Here is a 24,535-nt window from a genome sequence, read left to right as displayed (position 1 = left end):
CCATCTGAACCTCAATGGACTTACTGGTATCGCAGGTAGGACAATGGAGATGGTACAGTATGAGTCCGCGCAAATATACAGTGCAGTTTGGGAGATTGCCAACAGTGATTCATTTGATGGGCAACGCCAACCCCCTTTCTAGTTCAGAAAAGAATGCCTCTGCAACAAAACGGCCCAACAAAGATACAGGATCTGAAGCCTGCAATGGAAAATCAGCTTCCAGCCCACAGGATTACAGCCAAAGTATTAGCAAGGGACTGGACTCCATTATTATGCAGAAGGCTTCATCAGACTATTAGCGCAGAAGACTCAGGGACTCCGAAGACTCAAAGACTACTCAAAGACTTTGGCTTATAAGGAAACTCTCTTATGCAATCTGGCGAAAGGGACAATTGTTCTAGTCTATGGAATGGCACCTAGATTGAAGCGGTGGTACGTGGCGGACATGCCAGACCTTGCCGTGAAGCTTATGAGCTTTGAATTAATCTTAACATAAAATGCTTGGGATTTAATGCTAACATCGAACGGCATTAGTTTGAAGCGAATTTGTTTGAAGTGAATTTGTAAATATGAAAAACTATCATATAACCTATGCTTTCCGCTTCCATGCCTCGAAAAGAGGCCAAATAAGACGATGAAATGGAGTACGGTTTAAAAAGTTTAAAAAGTTTGGATATTCGCGATAGCAAATGGTTATTTAGCAGGATAAGCAGCTTAAAATAATGCTAAATAGCTACAAATCGATTACTATAGTCCCTGGCCATTGCCAGATGGCAGGGACTAATAATAGTAATAGCTTGAAATATGTTTCTCCACGACTTCAGTGTATTGTGTTAATTGTTTCGGATTATACGGGAATGACTATATAGTATAGACACATATATCACATATATATGACTATAGATAGCCACTATAACTGTATGGAGTAGATAATTACCTGGAAATATATTGGATCTTCAATCGATTCTCTTCTAGAGGCATCTTTTGGGTCACCGCTTCAACACCGACAGTCAACTTGCACCGACCTCGCTTCTGAACCACTCTTAATAATTTTATCGTTTGGATCTCTCTTGGGATGTGTCGAATTTAGGTTACGCATACCCAAGGGCACTTAATATAGTGTAGGACGTTTGTATACATCTTTGAAAATAGCAGGAAATATTAGGGAAATATAATTTTATATATTTTCACAATTGAGAACTTTGGTGCAGTAATGTTTGCACAATCCACTTCACTGTTTTCTATTGTGCAACTAATTCAAAATTTAATGATTCAGTACAGTCATATGGACAGCGGAAACATATGCAGAGCCCATAATGTCCCAAAGAGTTTAAACATGGCTCTGATACCATATGTGAGGATCCTTCCTAGGGTCCTCCGACTACAAACTAAATTTATTTTATTTAAGTACAATAAGAAGGAAAATAACTTATTTATAACTCAACATTTATTTGATGATAATATACAATTAAAATTTATTTACAACATATTAAACAAGTAATAATTTCATTGCAACCATTTACATAAGTAATCAATATATGGAAGAATACCTATTCCAATAGTTTCGTTGAGATGCTCCTCGCTCTGTTGGGATGCTCCTCTCGACTACCCGACTGAATTTTCCTCCCAGCCAACTAGGAATTATTTCGTAGCCCAAGGAACCCCACAAGTTTCCTATCCCTCCGAGCCCAAGTCCAACTAGATGTAGTGTGTTCAAGTTAAACAAACACTCTCTAGATCCAAGTTTGAATTCTCTTATTTATCTCTCCATTCTCTCCCTTTTCATTTTCTCCACATTCCTCCCAAAACAAAATCCTCCAAAACCAAAACCAAATCCAAGACGAAGGATCCCCTCTCCTCTCATAATCTTTCCCCTTTTATGACTCTTCCTCCCATCCACCTCAACCATCTATCATTAATGTTATGACTACTCCCTCATCCTTTCATTTGGTATATTTGGGAGCGCATTTTGGGAATAAAATATGGATATTTGATTTAGAATTAAATTATAGAAGACCATATCTTCTCCCTAGTAGATTTGAAAAGACACATTGGGATATGGATATTTAATTTGGAATAAGTGGGAGGAGACCATATCCTATCCAAAATTAAATTTGAGAAGACAAGTTGGGAATCGCAAAACTAGATTTGAAAAGACACCTTGCTATATGGATATTTAATTTGGAATAAATGGGAGGAGACCATATCTTATCCAAAATTGAATTTGAGAAGACAAGTTAGGAATTGAATAATAACAATAATAAAATTTATATCGGTAAAATAAAATTATAGTTTCACAAATGTAGGTAATACCAATATTTATTGATGATTATAAGCCAATATTTCCAGGTAAATTAAACACTAATAAAAATTAGCCTGATAAGATTAAGTAGGGCATTACAGTGATCTCGTGCATGAAACGATTACTATGTGATGAATAAAATGTGTTTTTGTTTAGTAAAAATATCGATTAATGAAGTAATTATTTCAAAATAAATAATTATAGAGACAAAACAGAAAACCAATATACTTCTTAACCTTCATAGAAGAATCATGAAAAAGATTCAAGGGGAGCCTGGTTAGACAGAGGTGACGATCCAGAGCTCCACTTAGTCAGTCCAGATTCTAAGTAACCTAACTAAATACGCTAAGGGTCAAGATACTGGTCCCAGAATGCCTCGGACCTATTCTCAACCGAGCATCAATAAATTTTAGTCGTCGAAGAAAGGGAAAAAAAAAAATGCATGTTGTAATTAAAAGCATTGTGTCATCTTCATTACAAGGGGCTAGATAGAGCTCTAGACCTAGTAATGATTAAATGTATATGAAACAAAATAATATACATGTACTTGCAGGTAATGATTGTATACAAAAAACAAATTAAATATATTTGCATGCACCACACATGTGGAGACAAAGATAATACTGGAAATTAACACTGCTGAAGCATATACCATGACATAATTACAGTAAACCCACAAGCATCTATTCTAGGCCAAGACCTTACTATACAATGACTTATATTCAAGATATAAAACTATGCGAGTAAACAACACGCATGAATCCCGACCATGGTAAAAGGCCCAGTTTTAAATTACAGTATCATACATAAAATTAGAAGGAGAACTGATAACAGCTTCGCATAACTTAAACAAATGCATGGTTACATTTTTTTTAGACTTGTTTCAAAAGAAACTACAGTCAACCCTGTGATTATGCCTGATAATTAAGACAATATGACCATATTACAAAAAAAAAAGAAAAAAAAGGAATTGCTATGTAACCCTGTTGGGTTAGGGCCTAGTAAGCCCTATCTCCACAACCAAACTTAACCAGTCCTTCGCCGTAAACTAGAATTATAATTAGGGAGCATAGCAAGGGTTTTGAAGTAACCTTGATTGAAGGATGAGAATGAGGTTCCCAAGATGTAGCTAGTCCATTTATCATGGAAAAATAGAAGACTCTTCCTTTTTTAACATTTCCCATCGATATCTGGAAGAAATTGTCAAGCTAATGGCAAAGAATGGCATGATCTACCACTTCAATGGGTTATGGTCTCAAACAAAAGATCTTTACAAATGGATATAATTTAATTGGACTAGATCTTGCAAGGTTCTCTTATGTTCTAAGGGCTTCTTCATAGTTGTGTTTGCTCATCGAGAAGATTATCAGAGTGCTCTATCTAATGGCCCATGGTTCTGGGGAAAAGGGGGGCTTTTCATAACCCCTTGGTTCCTAGACCTTGACCCCTCTATGACATTAATCATAGAGCTCCCCATGTAGGTTTGGCTTCCAAACTTGTCAGCCCATCTGTCTCATGATTCAGTGATTAAAAGCATCAGAACCACCGTAGGTCGCTTCTTAGCCACATATCTTACGCAAGGTCAAAGTGGAATTTATACTTACATTAGGATCTATGTAGAACTCGACATTAATAAAGGCTTGCTGACAAAATCAACCTGAAAATAGGTGATTTCCACTGGAACTAGCTCTTGGACTATGAGAACACAACTTTTCATTGTCACCTCTACCATCAAACATGACACCTACATAACTCTTGCACTCAAAAGCCAGTAAAACAAAAGACTAAATCTAAGGCTTGGAAGCCATGCAACCTGCCCCTTATGGGGGAAGATGACTCATCATCTTCAGATCACGAGCATAGTGAATCAAATGATAAAGTGCTCTCTTTGAATGAGGACTACGAGGAGAGTAAGGAGAATAAAAGTTTAACACTTGCAAAGAAATAAACAATACTACTATTTTATTAGGAGTGGTAAGCGAGCTTGCAAATTAGTTTCCTATGAATCTAATAAGGACACAATAGCTTGTCAAGGAATTCTTCAACAAGTTGTGGTTACTCCTTCACCAAATGGGTGGGTGAAATTAACCAAAAAGTAAAGGAAAAAAAAGTAAATATGAAAACCAGCCCCAAGTTGGGTGATACTTTTTTTTTTGTTACCTTGTTTACCTAGATGTCTCCTTACAATTTGGTTTTGGTCTCTCTGTAAAAATCCCGCCTTGAGGTGGGTATTGTAAACTCCTTTTGATTAATGAAACTCTATGCACAAATTTACAAAATAAAAATAAGAAAATTGAATTAGATATTGAAATAAATTAATTAATATACATATTTCACCTCTATTAAAATATTTTAAAAATATAAGAATTATATATATATATATAATCACTTTTAAAAGTTGATATAAATTATGTTATTCCACATTAATATCTAAATATTTATGGTTGAGAGAGAGTAATTTTTTTTTATATCTTTTAGGTTGTAATGTCAACAACAATATTTTTTATTAAAACTTATCACATAAATATATTTATTTTTGTTTTTAATAATATTTGACATTGTTTTTATTTAAAAACTTTTTCATTTCTATTTTAAAAAAGTCATATGTCAACTCAAGATTGAGCAGAGAAAGGAATCACACATCTTCCTCAGAGGAGGGTGTAGAATGCATCTTAAAAAAACCAAACCAATAATTTGTTAACTGTTAAAAAAATAATATTTTATGAAAAATAATATTCAAAATAATATTACCTTCATAAAGTAATTTTTTTTATAAAATTTTAAAATAAATTTTTTTTATTTAAATTTTCTAAAATATTTTTTTGTTTAAATAAAAGTTCTTAAATAATAATTAATACAAATTTGAGTTGTCTTTAGTGTGACTTTTTGGAAGCTTTTCTCATGGATTTTTCTAGTCTAATTTCTCTGAAATACTATAGGAATTTATTGAAATCACAATTTTGATGGGTAACCCTGCACAATCAGAGTGCTCTAGGGGTTTTTTAGGGTACTGAATCTATATATACAATCAAAAACACAATTTAAATAACACAAATCAAGATTTCACCTAAACTTTTTCCGAAATCCAAAAAATCACACTAAAAACAACTCCATAAAAATCACAATATTACTAATAATTAAATTTTTAAATAATATTAACATTTATAATTTTATTTTTAAACCTAACTTTTTCATTAACCAATATTCATCTTTATTTAAATTTTGAATAAATATTTAATAGCCATCAATGAGTGAGATTAAAATTAACATAAAAGTGGCTGCCCACGCATATCAACTTTGAGTGTCCTCATAAATTTTAGAAAACATAAATAAAAAATCACTAGTATCGATCAGCGAGTGAAAACATTAAAATAAAAATAAAGGTGGCTGCCAACGCATGTGAAGAGCCATAAATTTTATAAAACATATTTGCCTTCATTTTCAAAGATACGGCAGATGAGAATGGTGATAAGAAATATAATCTATATAAGATGTTTTTTGGCCTTCGTTGTACATAATTCCAAGTACAACGTCAACCATTTGACTGTGCATTTGTGAGTCCATACAGATAGGATCCACGGGATACGCTATTGTCTCGTACCTTGAATTTCCGTGCCTCGAGCACCTCTGGATGGCGCGGGGACAATCACTATGACGTAACACACTATTTTCGGGCGATTCCTATTTGTTACCCTATAGGAATTTTAATGCGGCCTGACATGGGCCGCATAAGGCGATAGAACACGCCGCTAAGTGATTTTTCTCTCTCATCACTTAGCAACGTGTTGTATCGCCTTAATGCGGCCCCATGTCAGGCCGCATTAAAATTCCTATAGGGTAAGAAATAGGAATTTACCTATTTTCGGGTTGCAAAAGTTTTCCGACAACAATTCCGTTGATGGATTTTAACGTCCGTTTATAGAAACGGAGACAGAGAAGTGGGACCAAACAGCTACGTAATCAATTTAGGAGAATCTGCAATCGGGATAAGGGTTGCTTGCGGTTGATCATGTATTTATTTTTCAAATATCTACGTTGGATCATATTTAAAATAAATAAATAAATAAATTTGTCAATACCCATGTAGTTTTAAACGAAATTGATCCACACATATGAAACAAAAACAGAGAAAAATTAGATTAATAATTTTCACCCGCGTTTTCACATTGAAAGTGTGCCAAACCATGGCGGTTTTAAAATATTTTAGCAAGATTGTAATCTCCCGTGGATGTTCTTTCAATAATAATGGTTTAATTAAATTTAATATTTTTTTTTAACTTAGGTAGATTTTTTTATTAAGTTTGGTAGATTTTTTTCATTTAATATAAATTAAATTAAGATTCGATAAAATTGGTTAGGTGGTTTCAAATTGCCTAGTAAGAAATCAAGTTTATTGGACACCTAACCTCATTATATATCATTCAATGGCAAAAAACCTTAAATTTCTGGATCCAGGCGATATAAATTTTAGTCTTTTGTCCATTTCCATACTCTAGAGTTCTACATATATATGTAAAAATATAGACAAATTTAAAAGCTAGCGGCATAATAAACAAAATTATTAGAAAGTAGGCATGTTAATTGTATTGTTCAGGTAAATCCACTGGTGTTGGATCTTTGGCATTCATTCTGGGCAACTCTGAACTAGAATGCATGGAAGTGCTTCTCAATTCTACCAAAGTGAATGCCTTATTTTTAGAGTTGAAACTCCACCTTCCAAAATTCCTTTTTGTAGTTTGGCATTCCGTGAACAGTGACTACCATGCCTATAGCGATCTACTCCATTGTCTTTCCCAACCGACTTTTCAACTAAAATTAATATTGAAAAATTCTAAATTCTAAAATAAAATAGCATCCATATAGCAATTGAAATACAAATATAATCTTAATTCATTCCATCTAATTTTTTATAATAGCATGTTGACATAAGTACTAGCGGCATTTATTTGGACATACAGAGTAAGGCCACGAGGGTTCTAGGCATTTACAATAACATGTTTTTTTGGGGACATAGAGAGTAAGGTCACGAGAGTTCTAAGTATTTATAATATCATGTTGACATAAATACTATCGCAATTCATATTGGACATACAAAGTTCTTGAAATATTAATTTCAACTTGTCGTGCTGCATTTAATGCAGAAAACCACTAAGCTCATCAGATCGTTGTTGTTGTGAAAGTGGTATTCCGTAAATATCACCCAATGCAATCATTTTTTGACGCGCGTCCACTGTACTTTTTACAAAACCATCTTTCTATCGGGACGTAACATTCATTCTGTTTGGGTGAGCGATGATCGTTGGATTAGTGTGAAGATTGTCCACCGTTGATTGCATCCAAAGCTGCATACAAGCCTGCAACATGACATTGTGTTAAAATTTTGGTTGACCGCCGATAAAATATAAATGAAATTAAATGTGTTCGTAGAGTATTGGTAAAAGGTTTTTAATTTTAATGTTTTTTATCCCTTATGGAGGTATGGGCATAGTAAAACGTATTTACGTGCTATGTTTTTTTTTATGTATTGCATATGCATTGTATGTGTCATGTTTTTTGTGGTGTTGACCATTCTGTAATGAAACGGTGGAACACACAGCAGTGCGAAAATGAAGACGAAGGTAGAAACCAGAACAGAGCACCGTGGATGTTTTGATGTCTTGTTTGGGAATGAAATGAAGTAGCAGAAGCAACGTGTAAGGAAAAAGGAAATGCTCGACAGCCTGAATGTAAATTTTTTTTTTTTTGAATATGAATGTAAAAGTGCAACACCATATGTAAGAATCCTTTTTATTTTACAGCAGTAAATGTAAACAAAAATTTACACACAACTGTGTAAATTTTTTTAAAGGAGATAGAGTAATGTTTTCTGTTGTTGAAATGTTTTTTTTTTGTGAATCCCTCTGAGAGAAAGAGGATGAATTTTGTATCAAGAATTTTATTTTAATGAATACAAAGCTTTTGTGGGTGTATGTAATACTCTGTTCTCATAAATCAGTTATAGCTTCCCTGTGTTAAGATCCTGGAGATAAACAGAGCATTGTTCTCTGTTCAGTTAATTTGTTTTTGGAATTTTACCAGAAAAATTCCCAACAGTGGTATGAGAGCAGATCTAGGCTCTTTGAAGGTGTCAAAGAAGCTGAAGGAAGGAGTTTTTTGTTGCAACAACCTCTCCAGCAGAGTGAAGTCTCAGGCAAAAGAATCCACGTATTTCTCAGATTAGTTTTTTTTGTTACTGCTAAAGAAACAGTCAGTGTTTTTAAATTCACAGTCAGATATTTGAAGCATAGCTGAGAGTGTAAGGAATGGCCAGCACCAGCACTAGCATGGGTATTTTTAATGCTCAATTCTCACAGTTTAATGGGAAAAACTATGACTACTGGGCAATAACCATGAGAGCCCTGTTTGCCTCACAAGATTTATGGAAATTAGTTGAGGATGGTTTTGAAGAACCAACATATGAAAATGAGTCTAATAGATTAACTCAGGCAGAGAAGGATCTGTTGAAGAGCAATAGGAAGAGGGATTCAAAATCCCTTGTATTTTTGTATCAAGTAGTGGACCAGAGTGTGTTTCCAAGGATAGCAGTAGCTAAGACATCCAAAGAAGCATGGCAAACTCTCAAGACAGCCTATCATGGCATGGAGAAAGTGAAGACAGCAAAACTACAGTTGCTGAGGAGAGATTTTGAGAATCTGTGCATGAAGGAGTCAGACAATATTGACTCATTCTTCACACATGTGATTGGTCTGGTCACATAGATAAGAACTCATGGAGAAATTCTTGAAGAAAGGAGGATTGTGGAGAAAATATTGAGGGTCCTACCCTCAAAGTTTGATGTGATTGTCACCACCATAGAAGAGACAAAGGATCTCTCAAACTTTTCAGTTGATGAACTTCATGCATCACTGATAACACATGAGCAGAGGTTGATTAGAAATGAAAACTCATCTCTAGAGCAAACCTTTAAGACCCAGATGTCCTTTGGAAGAGGAAGAGGCAGAAGCCAAAACAAAGGTGGAAGGAACAGTCCAGCAAATGCTCAAGGAAGAGGCAGCAATTCAAATCAGAACCAAGGCCAAGACAACAGCCAACAAAGTGGACATCATCATGCTCAAGGACAAAGGTATGAAAAATCCAATGTCCAATGTTATTATTGTAAAAAATATGGGCATTATGCAAATGAATGTAGGAAGAAGCGCTATGATATGAGTAATAGATCTAGTGCACATATCACTAGAGAAAATATCAGCCAAGATAATGTACTGTTAGCTTGTAATATGACTGAAACAAACAGTGAAGATATATGGTTTCTAGATTCCGGTTGTAGTAACCATATGACAGGAAACATAGCCTTGCTTTCAAATTTAGATCAGAGTGTGAAGTCACAAGTCACACTTGGGACTGATAGTAAAGCTTCTATTATGGGAAAAGGAGAAGTTAAAATATTTACAAAGAAAGGTGAAAAGAAAACCATAGCAGATGTCTATTATGTTCCTGGAATGAAGTGTAACCTCTTGAGTATTGGACAGCTTGTTCAAAAGGGTTACAATGTTTTCTTTGAGAATGATGTATGCACCATCATGGATAGAGCACCCAGCAAACGATGCATTGCTGAAGTAAAGATGACAAGGAACAAGATGTTCCCTCTCAGAATAAGGGCAGATTTGAAAAATAAAGATGTAATAGCAGCAGTTACCCAAGAGGCTTTCCAAAGCGTACTGAAGGATGAAAATTGGTTATGGCACTTGAGATTTGGACATCTCAACTTTGGAGGTCTTAACTTGTTGAGCAGAAAAGGAATGGTAAGAGGATTACCATTGATAGAGAAACCGGACAACCTTTGTGAAGGTTGTATCTTGGGAAAACAACACAGAGAAAGTTTTCTATCAGGGAAAAGCATAAGGGAAAAGGCACCCTTAGAGATTGTCCATTCAGACTTATGTGGACCAATGCAAACTCCATCATTAGCAGGCAGCGAATATTTTCTAACATTCATTGATGATTTCACCAGAAAGACTTGGGCTTATTTCCTGAAGAACAAAAGTGAAGTGTTTGAAAAATTTCGAAATTTTAAGGCACTTGTAGAAAACCAAAGCGGGCTGAATATCAAAGTCCTAAGAACTGATAGAGAAGGTGAGTATAAATCCAAAGAATTCCTACGGTTTTGTAGAGAAAATGGAATTCATAAGCAATTTACAGCTAGGTACACCTCGCAGCAAAATGGAGTTGCTGAAAGGAAGAATAGGACCATCATGGATATGGCGAGGTGCATGTTGAAGGAAAAGCATTTGCCAAATGATTATGGGGTTGAAGCTGTACATTGTGCAGTATATATTTTGAATAGGTGTCCTACAAAAGCAGTGATGAACAAAGTGCCGGAAGAAGCATGGAGTGGGAGAAAGCAATGAGTCACCCACATGAAAGTTTTTGGTTGTGTGGCTTATGCACACATTCCAGATCGCTAAGGAGGAAGTTGGACAGCAAAGGGGAAAAATGTGTTTTCATAGGATACAGTGAGGAATCCAAAGCTTACAGGTTGTATATCCCATCTACCAAGAAGTTTTTTGTGAGCAGAGATGTTCAGTTCATTGAGGAGGAAGCTTGGGATGGAAGCATAGAGAAAACAGTGAATGTTAAAAACTGTTTGTCTCATGATGAAGATGATGAGGAGATAGCTGAAATACATCCCCAAACAGCAGAGCCAACACAAGGACAGCAAGGGACACCCTTGAGGAGAAATGACAGTGCTTCCTAGCACACCGCAAGGAGGAAATTCAAGTGCATCTTCAAGCACTTGCACACCAAATGAAAGAGGTAAGAAGTTTAGAAATTTAAGTGACATTTATGATGAAGGAATGAATTCCTTGTTTGCTTTGTATTGTCATGGTGATGACCCTATTCATTTCGAAGATGCAATTAAAGATAAGAAACGGATAGAAGCTATGGATGAGGAGATCAATGCCATAGAAAGAAACAAGACATGGGATTTAGTTGAGCTACCAAAATGTAAAGAAGTCATTGGAGTTAAATGGGTCTACAAGACCAAGAGTAATGGTGAAGGAAAAATAGAAAGACATAAGGCAAGGCTGGTTGTCAAGGGATACAAGCAGCAGTATGGGAGAGACTATGAGGAAACTTTCGCACCGGTTGCAAGAATGGAAACCGTGAGAGCAGTGTTGTCCATCGCAGCACAAAACAAGTGGAAAGTTTACCAAATGGATGTGAAGTCAGCATTCCTAAATGGAGTATTAGTGGAAGAGGTTTATATTGAGCAACCTCTAGGCTATGAGAAGAAAGGCCAACAACACAAAGTGTGCAGATTGAATAAAGCTCTTTATGGGCTGAAACAAGCACCAAGAGCATGATACAGTAGGATAGATTCCTATCTACTGGAAAATGGATTTGCAAAATGTGAGGGAGAACCCACCGTCTACATCGAAAAAAAGGATGGTAAAATTTTAATTGCAGTGTTGTATGTTGATGACGTGATTTTTACAGGTAATGATGACTACCTCATTAAAAATTTCAAAACACTCATGAAAGAAGAATTTCAGATGACTGACATGGGTTTGCTGAGATACTTCTTAGGAATAGAAGTAGATCAAAATGAAAATGGAATTTTTATTTTGCAAGAAAAATATGTAAATGAAGTGTTGGGCAGATTTACTATGCAGGACAGTAAGGCAGCAATCACTCCCACAGTGATGGGATTAAAACTCAGCAAAGAGGACAGCAACAAGGATTTTAATCCTAGCGTGTACAAGAGCATAGTTGGCAGCCTTATGTATTTAACTGCAACTAGGTCAGATATTATGTTTGTTGTTAGTATAATTTCCAGATTCATGGAGAGGTCGAAAGAAGCACATTGGCAGGGAGCAAAAAGAATTCTGAGGTATGTTAAAGGTACAAAAAGGTTTGGCATTTTATATATTGTTTTAGAATGTTCAGATTTAGTTGCATACACTGATAGTGATTGGGTTAGAAGTGTAGATGATCGGAAAAACACATCCGGTTATGTTTTTCACATGGGTTCAGGAGCTATTTCATGGGCTTATAAGAAATAGCCTATTGTAGCATTGTCTACAGCAGAGGTTGAATATGTGGCAACTACATCAGCAGCATGTCAAGCAGTTTGGATGAGAAGAATGTTGAGGAGCTTATGCCAAGAGCACGCAAAAGGAACGGTGATTTTTTGTGACAATAGCTCAGCTATTGCATTATCCAAGAATTCGATGTTTCATAAGAGAATGAAACACATTGACACAAGGTTTCATTACATCAGAGAATTGGTAAATAGTGGCGAAACTGTCTTAGAACATTGCAGAACTCAAGAGCAGGTTGCAGACATTTTGACAAAGCCATTGGACCATAAAAGCTTCAAATTTTTGAGGGAATGTTTGGGTATGACTGAACGCCCAATAGTTGAAATTAAAGGGGAGTCTTGAAATATTAATTTCAACTTGATGTGCTGCATTTAATGCAGAAAACCACCAAGCTCATCGGACCGCTTTTGCTGTGAAAGTGGTATTCCGTAAATCTCACCCGATGCAATCATTTTTTGACGCGCGTCCACTGTACTTTTTACAAAACCATCTTTCTATCGGGACGTAACATTCGTTCTGTTTGGGTGAGCGATGATCGTTGGATTAGTGTGAAGACTGTCCACCGTTGATTGCATCCAAAGCTGCATACAAGCCTGCAACATGACATTGCGTAAAAATTTTGGTTGACCGCCGGTAAAATATAAATGAAATTAAATGTGTTCGTAGAGTATTGGTAAAAGGTTTTTAATTTTAATGTTTTTTATTCCTTACGGAGGTATGGGCATAGTAAAACGTATTTACGTGTTATGCTTTTTTTATGTATTGCATATGCATTGTATGTGTCATGTTTTTTGTGGTGTTAACCATTCTGTAATGTGGAAGCACAACTGTGCGAAAACGAAGACGAAGGTAGAAACCAGAACAGGGATGTTTTGATGTCTTGTTTGGGAATGAAATGAAGTAGCAGAAGCAGCCTCTGAGTAAGGAGAAACGAAATGATCGGCAGAGCCTAAATGTAATTTTTTTTATTATGAATATGAATGTAAAAGTGCAACACCATATGTAAGAATCCTTTTTATTTTACAGCATTAAATGTAAACAAAAATTTACACACAGCTGTGTAAATTTTTTTTAAGGAGATAGAGTAATGTTTTCTGTTGTTGAAATGTTTTTTTTTTGTGAATCCCTCTGAGAGAAAGAAGATGAATTTTGTATCAAAAATTTTATTTTAATGAATACAAAGTTTTTGTGAGTGTATGTAATTCTCAAAAATCAATTATAACTTCCTTGTATTAAGATCCTGGAAATAAACATAAGATTGTTCTCTGTTCAGTTAATTTGTTTTTAGAATTTTACCAAAAAAATTCCGTATAGCAATTGAAATAAAAATATAATCTTAATTCATTCCATCTAATTTTTTATAATAGCATGTTGACATAAGTACTAGCGCCATTTATTTGGACATACAGAGTAAGGCCACGAGGGTTCTACGCATTTACAATAACATGTTTTTTTGGTGACATACATAGTAAGTCACGAGAGTTGTAGGTATTTATAATATCATGTTGACATAAATACTATCGCAATTCTTATTGGACATACAAAGTTAGACCGCGAGATTTCTAGGTATAGATATCAAATGCCAGGCGTGGCGTGGGAATTGCTTCGAGGGGCACCGCCTTGCGCAGTGTCATTCCAAATTTGTCGGCCATGTCTACGTTCTCCGCACTAGTGCCTGGGGGAGGTGCCCAGTCGAATGAATGGATGAGAGAACCCAATACCAGATGAATCATCCGATTCGCCAATGGAAATCCCACGCACATTCTTCTTCCTGCCCCGAACGGAATCAGATCGAAGTGTTGACCCCTGAAATCCAGATGGCTCATCTTATCCTCTCCCATAAATCTTCCCGGGTCGAATTTCAACGGTTCATTCCAGATTGCAGGATCCCGTCCGATTGCCCACACGTTGACCAGTACTTGGCTGTGTTTGGGTATCACAGAATCCCCCAATCTCACAACGACTATCTGCTCTGTGAGGGAGGAGAAGAGGAACTGGCGGGTGCAATCTCAACACTTCTTTCATCACCGCGTGAAGGTAAGGGAGATGGTCCATGTCACTTTCTTCCACCATTCTTTTGCGCCCAACAACTCCGTCCAACTCCGCTTGGGTTCGTTCCATTACATGCGGATTACGGACCAGTTCTGTCATCGCCCATTCTATTGTGGTTGCGCTTGTGTCAGTTCCTGCACCCAAAATTTCCTGCAACATACAAGGCAGGCATTAAACATAAGAAATTACAACCTTTTTGCAAAGGGTAGTGCTGAAGCAACAGTTTTGACAGATCAGTTCGTTTCTGTACTATGACCAAATACTTCTCCCGTCATGTATTATAGTAACCTGAGATAAGGAGAGACTTACAATTAAGTAGACTTTGATACCATTGACTGTAAATTCATCGCTTCTTATGTCAAGCAGAACGTCCAAGAGGTCCTTTTCACCATCGCTTCCATCGGTGCCTTTGCCTCTTGCGGTAAGGTGATCCTCTATGAATTTCTCAAGAATGGCATATACTTTTCTCCTGTGTATTGCCGTACTACGGGAGATGTCCTGCGGATCCCAATGAAACCACTGTAGAAACGGGAACGAGTCCGCCAGATTAGTAACTGCATGAAGCTCCAGCAGTTTAGCGATGCTTTCTTGCAACACCTGAGAAACACAAGAATCGGGATCAGACATGTCTGTACCGAAGATCATGTTCCCCAATAGATTAGCTGTGATGTTGAAGGCAGTGTGTCCAATATTCACACACTTCCCTTTCACGGCGTCTTCAAAGATCTGACGAATACTTTGATATACTTGTTTTTTTCTGAGATGTTGCAGAGCTTCTATCTTCTTGACAGAGAAAAGTTCAGTAGTCGATATACGTCTCAGCATGCGCCAGCGAGGTCCAATTTGGCCAAAACTCAGTGAAGATTTGGTAAAAGGCTTGCTTGCTTGTGTCACAGGCCCGTCCTGCAAGGAGGTGGTCATGGATTTTGAGAACTTCCTTTGCCATGGCGGCAGAGGAGGCTACTACTGTGGTCTTCATTCCAAAGGAAAGAGACATGAGAGGGCCGTATTTGGTAGCAAGGTGGAAGAGCGTTTCGTTGGGCTTATCACCGAGCTGGAAGAGATTTCCCACAACGGGCCATCCTGGAGGCCCCGGAGGAAGCCTCGAAATCTTCCTCCTCATCACATGCAAAACAAGGAGTATGATGAAGAAGCTTATCCCCAGGATAGAATACGAGAACATCCAACCAAACTCCATTGGCAATTTGATTAGACGCAAGGAAAGAAGATCAAGGAATGCAGGGAAGATAAACGATGTGGCTACGGAGACGAGAGATGACAAAACCATTCGTTGCAAGGGGTTTATATAACCAATAGCCATCACTACAGTCAAAGATCGTGCTTAGACTCGTTTAGCACATGAATAATATAAATGCAAAAGACAAGACTCAAAACTAAATGAAAAGAATTGGGCCGTCTGCAAAGTATTTCTTTCAATTTATATACCACATAAATGACAATTTAATTGGCACAGGTTCTGTCGTTTCTCACATCATAAAGTAACGAGGCATAAATTACGAGGCATAAATTTGAGGGCACGTCCATTCGTCTCGTTAATTTTCTAATGACATGCTTGTTTTTAAAACAGGCCTTCACATCAGGTTTTTATGACAGGTACATGAGGTCATATTTATATATTATATTTCATTCGTCTTGTTAATTTTCTAATGACATGCTTGTTTTTAAAACAGGCCTTCACATGAGGTTTTTATGACAGGTACATGAGGTCATATTTATATATTATATTTAATTGTTGTTTTTATGACAGGTACATGAGGTCATATTTATATATTATATTTAATTGTTTTTGTTTTTGAATTTGTTTGAGTCTTGAGATGATTGTGGTTTGAGAAACATTTAAGTTATCATATTACACTAGGATCACATCCGGCCTAGGCCACACAACCCCTTAATATAGATGGATTTTTCTCTATAAAGTTTTGAACCAATGACCTTCACATCACTAAGCCACTTAACAATACACCTCATCACCGTCTATTCTATCCCTAGTGAGCTATATTATATTTAATTTTCATACACATATAAGAATATTTATTTGGTGATATAAATTTTGTGTTTTTTTCTCTCTCTCTCTTTTTTTTTAACGTAACTTTATGTTTGTCAATAAACATATATTCAACTTGCATTGTTCAAATTCCACCCAAGGTCACATCAAAAACAAGATTAAGCCTCCCTTCAAAAGCTCATACAAAATTCATACATAGCAAGAAGATAAACCCTTTGTTACCATAATAGGCACAAGTACTCGGGGAACTAAGAGCCTCCAAAATCACATCAAAATAATAGTAATCGGAATCATGTAGTCATCACAGTTCGAAATGGGCACACAGACCCACCTTCTCAAGAAACAAATAGCCATTGACCCACCGAAACATAAATACAGGTATGTCTAAAGCCAAGACTACTAAGACACGAAAAACTAAAAACACACATCAAATAACCAACAAACATGTCTAAATCCAAGACTACCAAGACACAAAAAAATAAAACACACATCAAATAACCAACAAAACATGAAACAACATTGTACCAACAATACCTTACTAACCAACCTTGAGACCACCCAACATGAACAACAAGAATATGAATTCTTGTCAACATTACCTGCCCATTGCAACTCTAAGCATTCTCTGAGGAGGAAATTGTGGCCAACACATAAACACTTAAACTCGGGGGGCGTATAATCTCCACTATTAGAATCACTTATTATGTAACCCTCTACATGAGCCAAATGAGAATCAAGGCTCTCTAGACAAAACCTCTGATTTCAGAGCATTCTTTTAATATCTTCAAGGGAGGAGAAGAAATTATAATTATCCACTTGCTTGTCTTTAAGGACCAATCTCAGCAAGATTATCATTTGCTAGTGTAAAGCTAATAAATTCAAAAGTTATTTCTTTCCCTCATATACCTAGGGTTAGGAACCGACCTCAAAACATTATCCATTAGATTTGAATCTGAATGGGATTGATGTTCCATCGCATCTTGACTCTCTAACACCCAAATTTCCTTTCTCATCTTTGGTGGAACAACATTAATGAAGATGGCAACAAAATCATGGGCAAAGTGTCTTACCCTTCGCTTCCCAAGAGAGGCTTTGCCACCTCCTCCCTATTTGAAAACCTTTCACTATCTAGGAGGCATGGATACAACAAAGAGGGACCATGTTAGGAAGCCATTGCAAATACCACATCCTATAAAATAACAAATAAAGAGACTAGACACACTAGGTTGACAACTAAACCATAATCCCACTAAGTCATCACCAAATCTCCAAACAAACAATATTGAATCCACCAAAATAACATGAGGTACAAATGGAAACTCATCACTTTCAACAAACACCCCATGACCCAACACCATGAAACACCCTAATATTCCTAGATATAGCACAAGAGCCTGGATACAATATGCAGGCAACATAATGAAACCAGGTAATAGGTAACCCAAAACAATTCTAATGGAAATGACCAAAAGAAATCTACAAATTATCACAAAATCAGAAGCTCCATAACTTAGGTCACCCTAAAGACTTGAGTCATGAAAACAATTACCCCAAAACACAAGAATGGTCTGTTGACCTCTAAACCCTTCCAAGAACTAAACTATAACAAACTAGCAAACTGAACCCAGCAACACAAACCGGCTTAGGTATCTAAAAGAGCCACAAATCAAACAACCCACGATAGGGAACTAAAAATTTACACAATAGAAAATAATTAGCACCCTCACCATCCCAATATAGAACCTAAAGCCTCACTCTTTAGAGCAATCTCGAGTATCATGGAAGATTTGAGGTGACGTACCCGCACTCCAAAATATCAAACTTGCGCTTTCCACAACACAAACAATTATCGAGGAAAGGGAGGTCAAGGTCCAACCCTCATCTCCACTCCAAAAAGCTCCCACAATCTCCAAAACCTCGATTTTGACACCCATAAAAGATGTTACCAATAGTGAACCTACATACAGCCTCGAATGGGCTCTTGTTGCTCCCATGCATGCTATTAATGCACATTACACTTGGGAGGTGGAAGACACAACCCCTAACATCCGAGTTACTTCACCATTAACACTCCCATCAGAGGATTTATATTTTAATTTTCAACTTTAACATAAAATAAAATAAGATGGAATTGATATATATGTGTATATATGTGTGTGTGTATATATATATATCAGTTAGGTACTTTTTATTACATCAAATGAGGATTATAAAATGAGGATTATAAAGACCAAAAATTTTATGTTATTCATTTTTCCTAAAGTAAAGTATGCATAACATAGGTTAAGAGGTTGTTAATACTTCATATAAATAAAGAATATTATACATAGAAACTTATAAAAATACTATTAATGTTGCAAGAAAAAAACTAATGAGTCATAACAAAGACTATCCAATGAATCATAACAACTATTGCTAAGAATCTCCAAGCATCCATGTTGGTTCGTCACTATAGACATCCAAGGAGAAGGATATTTTGGCTCATCCTTGCTAGAATGGTCAGCTTCCAATCTATATTGTCAATTTTTTCCTTCAATTATGCTAATTTGACAGAATTCTCGAGTCCTCCTATACCTGCATATGTGGCATGCAATATTCAAATGACATTTAAACTTGTTCTAGTTTTGTGCCATGCCATGATTGATGAGTGAAGGGAGCACATGCAACCTACAAAGTATAATAAAAGTTGTAGCCCCCTTTCCTTTGAGCTAGCATTATATCAATGATGAAGGGAAAGCATGCTCGTGGACACCATCCTTGAGGGAAAAAGTTATATAGTTTATATTAGTTTGAAAATAATAAATATATATAATAAATATTAATTTATGCATTTATATATAGTTGTTATTTATATATTTCAGAGTAAAAAAAGAAATTTGAAACTATTTTCATAAAATTCTCAAGTAAATTACTCAAACTCATTAATTATACATATTTTTAAAAGAAGAAATTGATATCAAATTTCAATATGATAAAACTAGATTGAAAGCCACATTATAAATAATAGAACAAGTTCTAATCCTTTTAAATAGGAAATTCAGAAGACTCTAATATCTCAATGTTTCAAGTAATAGTAGGATACACACCATGCATTTTGAAGAAATTCATGATTGTTAAAAAAAATAAGGACAAATCTCTCCAATGAATATCTTAAGATGTAAAATGACCAAAAATAGTCACATTCATATTCAAGTATGAATTTATATAATGGATAAAATCTATGTTACTCTCTCATTTGAGATTTCCATTTCCAATTACTCATCGACATCTAGGTTGATCTCGTATTCACATCATGACCAAGGTAAGAAATTTGGGATTTGAATGTAGGATCTTCTATTCACATTTACTTTACATTTTCAAGAGCTTTCCAAGTAAGACATTGAGGGGACTATGACCTAATCATCCTGAATAAGTTACTTAAAAACTCTCAAAATCAAGAAAATATTTTTTGTTTAACTTCTATTATTTATATTGAACACTTAAAAGACGGTTCCATATAATTACTTCCATAGGTTAGTACTTTGTATGGCACTTAGATGACCAATGGAAGATTTGTGTTTTAGCCTTCAACCTTCATGTTGGGGATTCCATGATGTGAGTTAATACACAAACAATTTTTCCTTTCTCTAATACACCCAAATACCCAATGTGATTTCAATCCATGATGACGCAAATCTCATACTATGCACAAAGTTTACACTTATCTAAAGTTTCATACTGAATTCTTAACAAAGTGACCACCACAGAATATATGCTTATCATGGAATCTTAGTCTATGGCTAGATTATTTCATTTTTTCCAATCTTATTTGGAATGGCTTATATATACTAGATGATCAAATTTTAAAAATTAATTAAACATCATTAACAATCTACACTAATATTTAACAATTAAAAATGGAAAATATGAATAAATATCCATGAAATTTAGCCATTCTCACAATATACATACAATGTGATTTTCCATTTAGTGTCAATGCATAATAATCTTGAATATTTGAATAAACAAAGATGGATAAATTTTCATTTTTTTTGGAAAATCTATCATAACTTACTTGTGAAATTAATAATGGAATAGCCATCTATGGTTTCTATTTGCAAACATAGGCTTACTTATAACTATTATTTAAGGAAAACTATGCCACCTAGAAATACGTGTGCTTGGGTTTTTTAAGGGGATAGAATTTCACTCTTACTAGATACTTTTAGGTTTTTGGGTAGTTAACCTAGTTCTTTAAGTCTTAGGAAGACATACTCTTAAGCAAAATAAAACACTTATAAGACATACTCTAGGCCCATAATATTATTCCATAATTTTAATTATTAATATAAATTATCTCTAATTTAATATTTATAATATGTTCAGAGATTAATTATTTTAAAATTTTAGTTTTATTAGATATAAAAATTTGGATATACATATACATATATTTCAAAATTAAAAGATATATTTATTTAACCATTCAAATCGAATTAAATAATAAATTTTTCTAATATATATGTGTATATATTTGTGAATTAGGTAATCATTTTTTATTATATTTGAGATTGATAATAACTTTTAATATATAATTTTTTTTAATATGATATCATAATATATTTGCTTGTAATAATATGTATTTTAGTGGTATTAAAATTTTAGTTTTATTAGATATAAAAATTTGGATATACATATATATATTCAAAATTAAAAGATATATTTATTTAACAATTAAAATAGAATTAAATAATAATTTTTTTTATTATATGTGTATATTTGTGAGCTAGATAATCATCTTTTACTATATTACTATATTTGAGATTGATAATAACTTTTAATATATAATTTTCTTTGTTAATATGAGATCATAATATACTTGTTTGTAATAATATGTATTTTAGTGGTATTTACTTCAAACATATTTCATTTTATTTTTATTGAATACTTAATTTTCTAAGAATTATGGTTTGGAAAACTAAAAATTATTAGGGGCCATTAAGTTCCAAAAGACCACTTGATATATAAAAGCCAAGGTTCATACAACATTGTATAAAGGCACATCATCGTGAATAAAATGGATATCTGTATTATCTTTCCTATCTTGTCCACAATAATGGTATCAGAGCATGTACCTTCCGAGCCTGATTTATTGTGTGAGAGCGACCGGTTTGCGGACATTTATGCCCTTCATTATATCGATTGCAGTGTGTGTAGCAGTTTATGCTCTGGCCGTTTGATACTGCCTCTTTTCCATACCTATTCTATTCCTACTTGGCAGTTTTTTTCACTCAACATTTTCTTTCCATCTTCTGGTCGAGGTTGATTGGGAAGTCCCTTCTGCAACCTTAGCCCATTAGTCGTTCCAATTTATCGTACCATAGTCATTTCAGTGCATTCTGCTTATTCTGTCCATTGTGAAAACGTGCCATTACTCTTTTTCAAAAACCATTTTTTCTTACAAGTTGATAGAAATTTGTACTCTTTAACGGTTCAATTTTCTCTACCTGAATTTTCTGCGATTACTTAGTGCATAGTATCACTATCCTTAAAATTCCATTGAGACTTCATAAACACTTTTTAGCTGTCATGCTAAGAATTATGAGTCCTGCCCTCGTCCATCAATAGCTATGTTAACAAAAACCAGACACTATCACCAAAGGTAGCCATTTCATCTATCTCTGTGATAGTACCTCCAAATGCCCCTCTCATTGCGAACGTTCCAAACACCTCTCTCATCGTAAGTTGACCAAGTCCTTGTTGCATAGAGCCCGAGACTCTAATCGACTTTTGTTATCATTATTAAAACACTCGAGAATGGAGACCGAGATTGAGAAGTCATCCCAAGTAGGTCTCTTCGTGATCAAGAATTCAACGTTTATCATATCTAATGTCTATAACTTGTTAGTGTTTAACATGGTATCATATATACGTTGGGTTGATGAATTTCCCGTGAATTAGTATCCATTCTCTATGTTGGTCCTTTGAGTATCCATGCTTTTCGTTGTTTAATTCCTCACTGGGTGCTCTAGTCCATTTGGTAACTCCCGCAAATAATGCATATGGTGTCTATGATGCATTTGAATGCGTTACTCTTGCAATGAATGTGCACTCTTTTCTAATACCTGTGATGTGCGCTCTCTACATTGAATGGAAATTCGTTGAGTTATTTTTTTGGTGAGTTTAAGTCGATGGGGATTCCCTCCATATTTGGGAATTTGATGGACATTGGTGACCACACCCATGTCCATCAGATTTCGGAATATTGAAAAAAAATCTGCTTTGGTCATATATGCGCTGAGTCAAAGTAGTAAGACTCTTTGTATTGAGCGCTAATTCATGTGTTGTTTTGGTAAATATCCCTTTATTTACATTGATCAAAGCGTTAAACGTTACCATACAATACATACCAAATCTACCATCGTAGCATGGATAAGCAACATATAATTGGTACTGTAATGAATTGAATAATGTGCAAACCTGTGTTGAACATTGAACCATCCTGGAAAAACGCATTACTCTGAAAAATGTTGCATTTGGATGGTTGTGGGTATAGATGGTCGTGGCCTGCACATGGTGCGTTGGCGTGATGATGTTGTACATTGAATGGTATGCGTTGATGTGAACTTTACACTATGTATGCTTTGAGTTCTCTTTGAAGGCCTTGGGCATGTATGCTATATGTTAGAGAGTGCCCTCATACGGTATGTGATGCATTATATATGGTATGAAGGTGTGTATGGTATGTGATAGGGGATATATATCATATATATACATGTGTAATATTGGGTAAATGTTTTTTATATGTGCATTGATATATTATATGTGAATTTTATGATATATTAACTGAGTTTATTCATATTTGAGCAGTGTTAGTTTAAGATATTAATGGTAAGGATGGAGAAAATGGTTAGACTTTATGATGCATTAGATTTGTTGAATACTTTAATACATTTTATTATTGATGGGATGGTAAACATCAATAAAGAGACTCTCTTTGATATATGTACATGTATGCAAAATGCACATGACAAAATTGAATTTTTGCAGCTTGAATCTTAGTTATAGCAAGAGCAGCGACAACAACACAATCATCATTTTTTTTTCTCAAAAAAATCCTCTCTTTGAGTATGAAGTGGGCTCCCGTGTGTAGTCGGAAATTGATTAAATCAATGACATTGATGTTAACTCCAATAATGTGCCCATTTCAGGAGCAAGTGACATTGATGTTAACTCCAATCATGTGCCCATTTCAGGAGCAAGTGACATTGATGTTAACTCCAACCATGTGCCCATTTCAGGAGCAAGTTTACATAAAGATGCAAAAGGTCAGGTCCCACTTCCCAAGCCCATCATCACACCTTGGTAAGAGCTTGTCAGCGACTAGTATAGAACCAATCTTGGATATGACAAGGATGTGTCCTTTCATATTCTAGACTACTCCAAGCATATTCAGTTTCAGAGTGTTGGATTTCTTCAAGACAACTCATCTTCACTTGTTCCTTTTCCTCCTCCACAACAAAATGTAAAATTCCAACATTGTAACAGAATTAACGATGTGAGAGATCATTATTTTGATCTTCACTTGTGTAAGCATTGCGATCAACACACTTATTCTTCAAAAAAATGCTTCAAAATAAAGCCTCCTGCAAGAACAAAGATTCACCTTGGATGGAACACTTCCTGACAATGAGGTTCAATAACGAAGAAGATATTTGGCTCATACCACATGATTTGTTCTTGAGTATTGAAAGGTTTTGCAATTGAGTTTTTTTCATCTTCTCACCTTGTATATGACATGAGGGAATTGATGGTCATTTTCAAGCTTCAAAGATAAATCAAGCGAGCCTGAGCATAACCTAAACCTGCTACCTAAGCTTAGAGCTAGAGTTAGTGATATCCAAATTTAGAGTTGTAGCTAGAGACAAATTAGCTTATGAGCATGGTCCTCCTTAAACCATAATAGGTTGAGACCTCCCTCTTCAAAGCATGAGGGACACTTCCTTTAGTAGAAAACTAACGAATTATTGTCATATTTAAAACTGTTTCAGGAACTGCACTAAGCATTCTAGCTTG

The 24,535-nt window shown here is 35.2% G+C and overlaps 1 pseudogene; it reads right to left on the bottom strand.

The window, feature by feature from the left end:
* Window positions 1-13,967: 13,967 nt before the first annotated feature.
* On the bottom strand, window positions 13,968-15,378 carry LOC149231918 (7-ethoxycoumarin O-deethylase pseudogene; annotated as a pseudogene).
* Window positions 15,379-24,535: the final 9,157 nt, after the last annotated feature.

Source organism: Pinus tabuliformis, chromosome J (assembly GCF_031772625.1).
Source record: "Pinus tabuliformis cultivar Carrire ecotype Pingquan chromosome J, CPIR1, whole genome shotgun sequence".
Taxonomy (NCBI): Eukaryota; Viridiplantae; Streptophyta; class Pinopsida; order Pinales; family Pinaceae; genus Pinus; species Pinus tabuliformis.
This window is presented reverse-complemented; position numbering and strand designations above follow the sequence as displayed.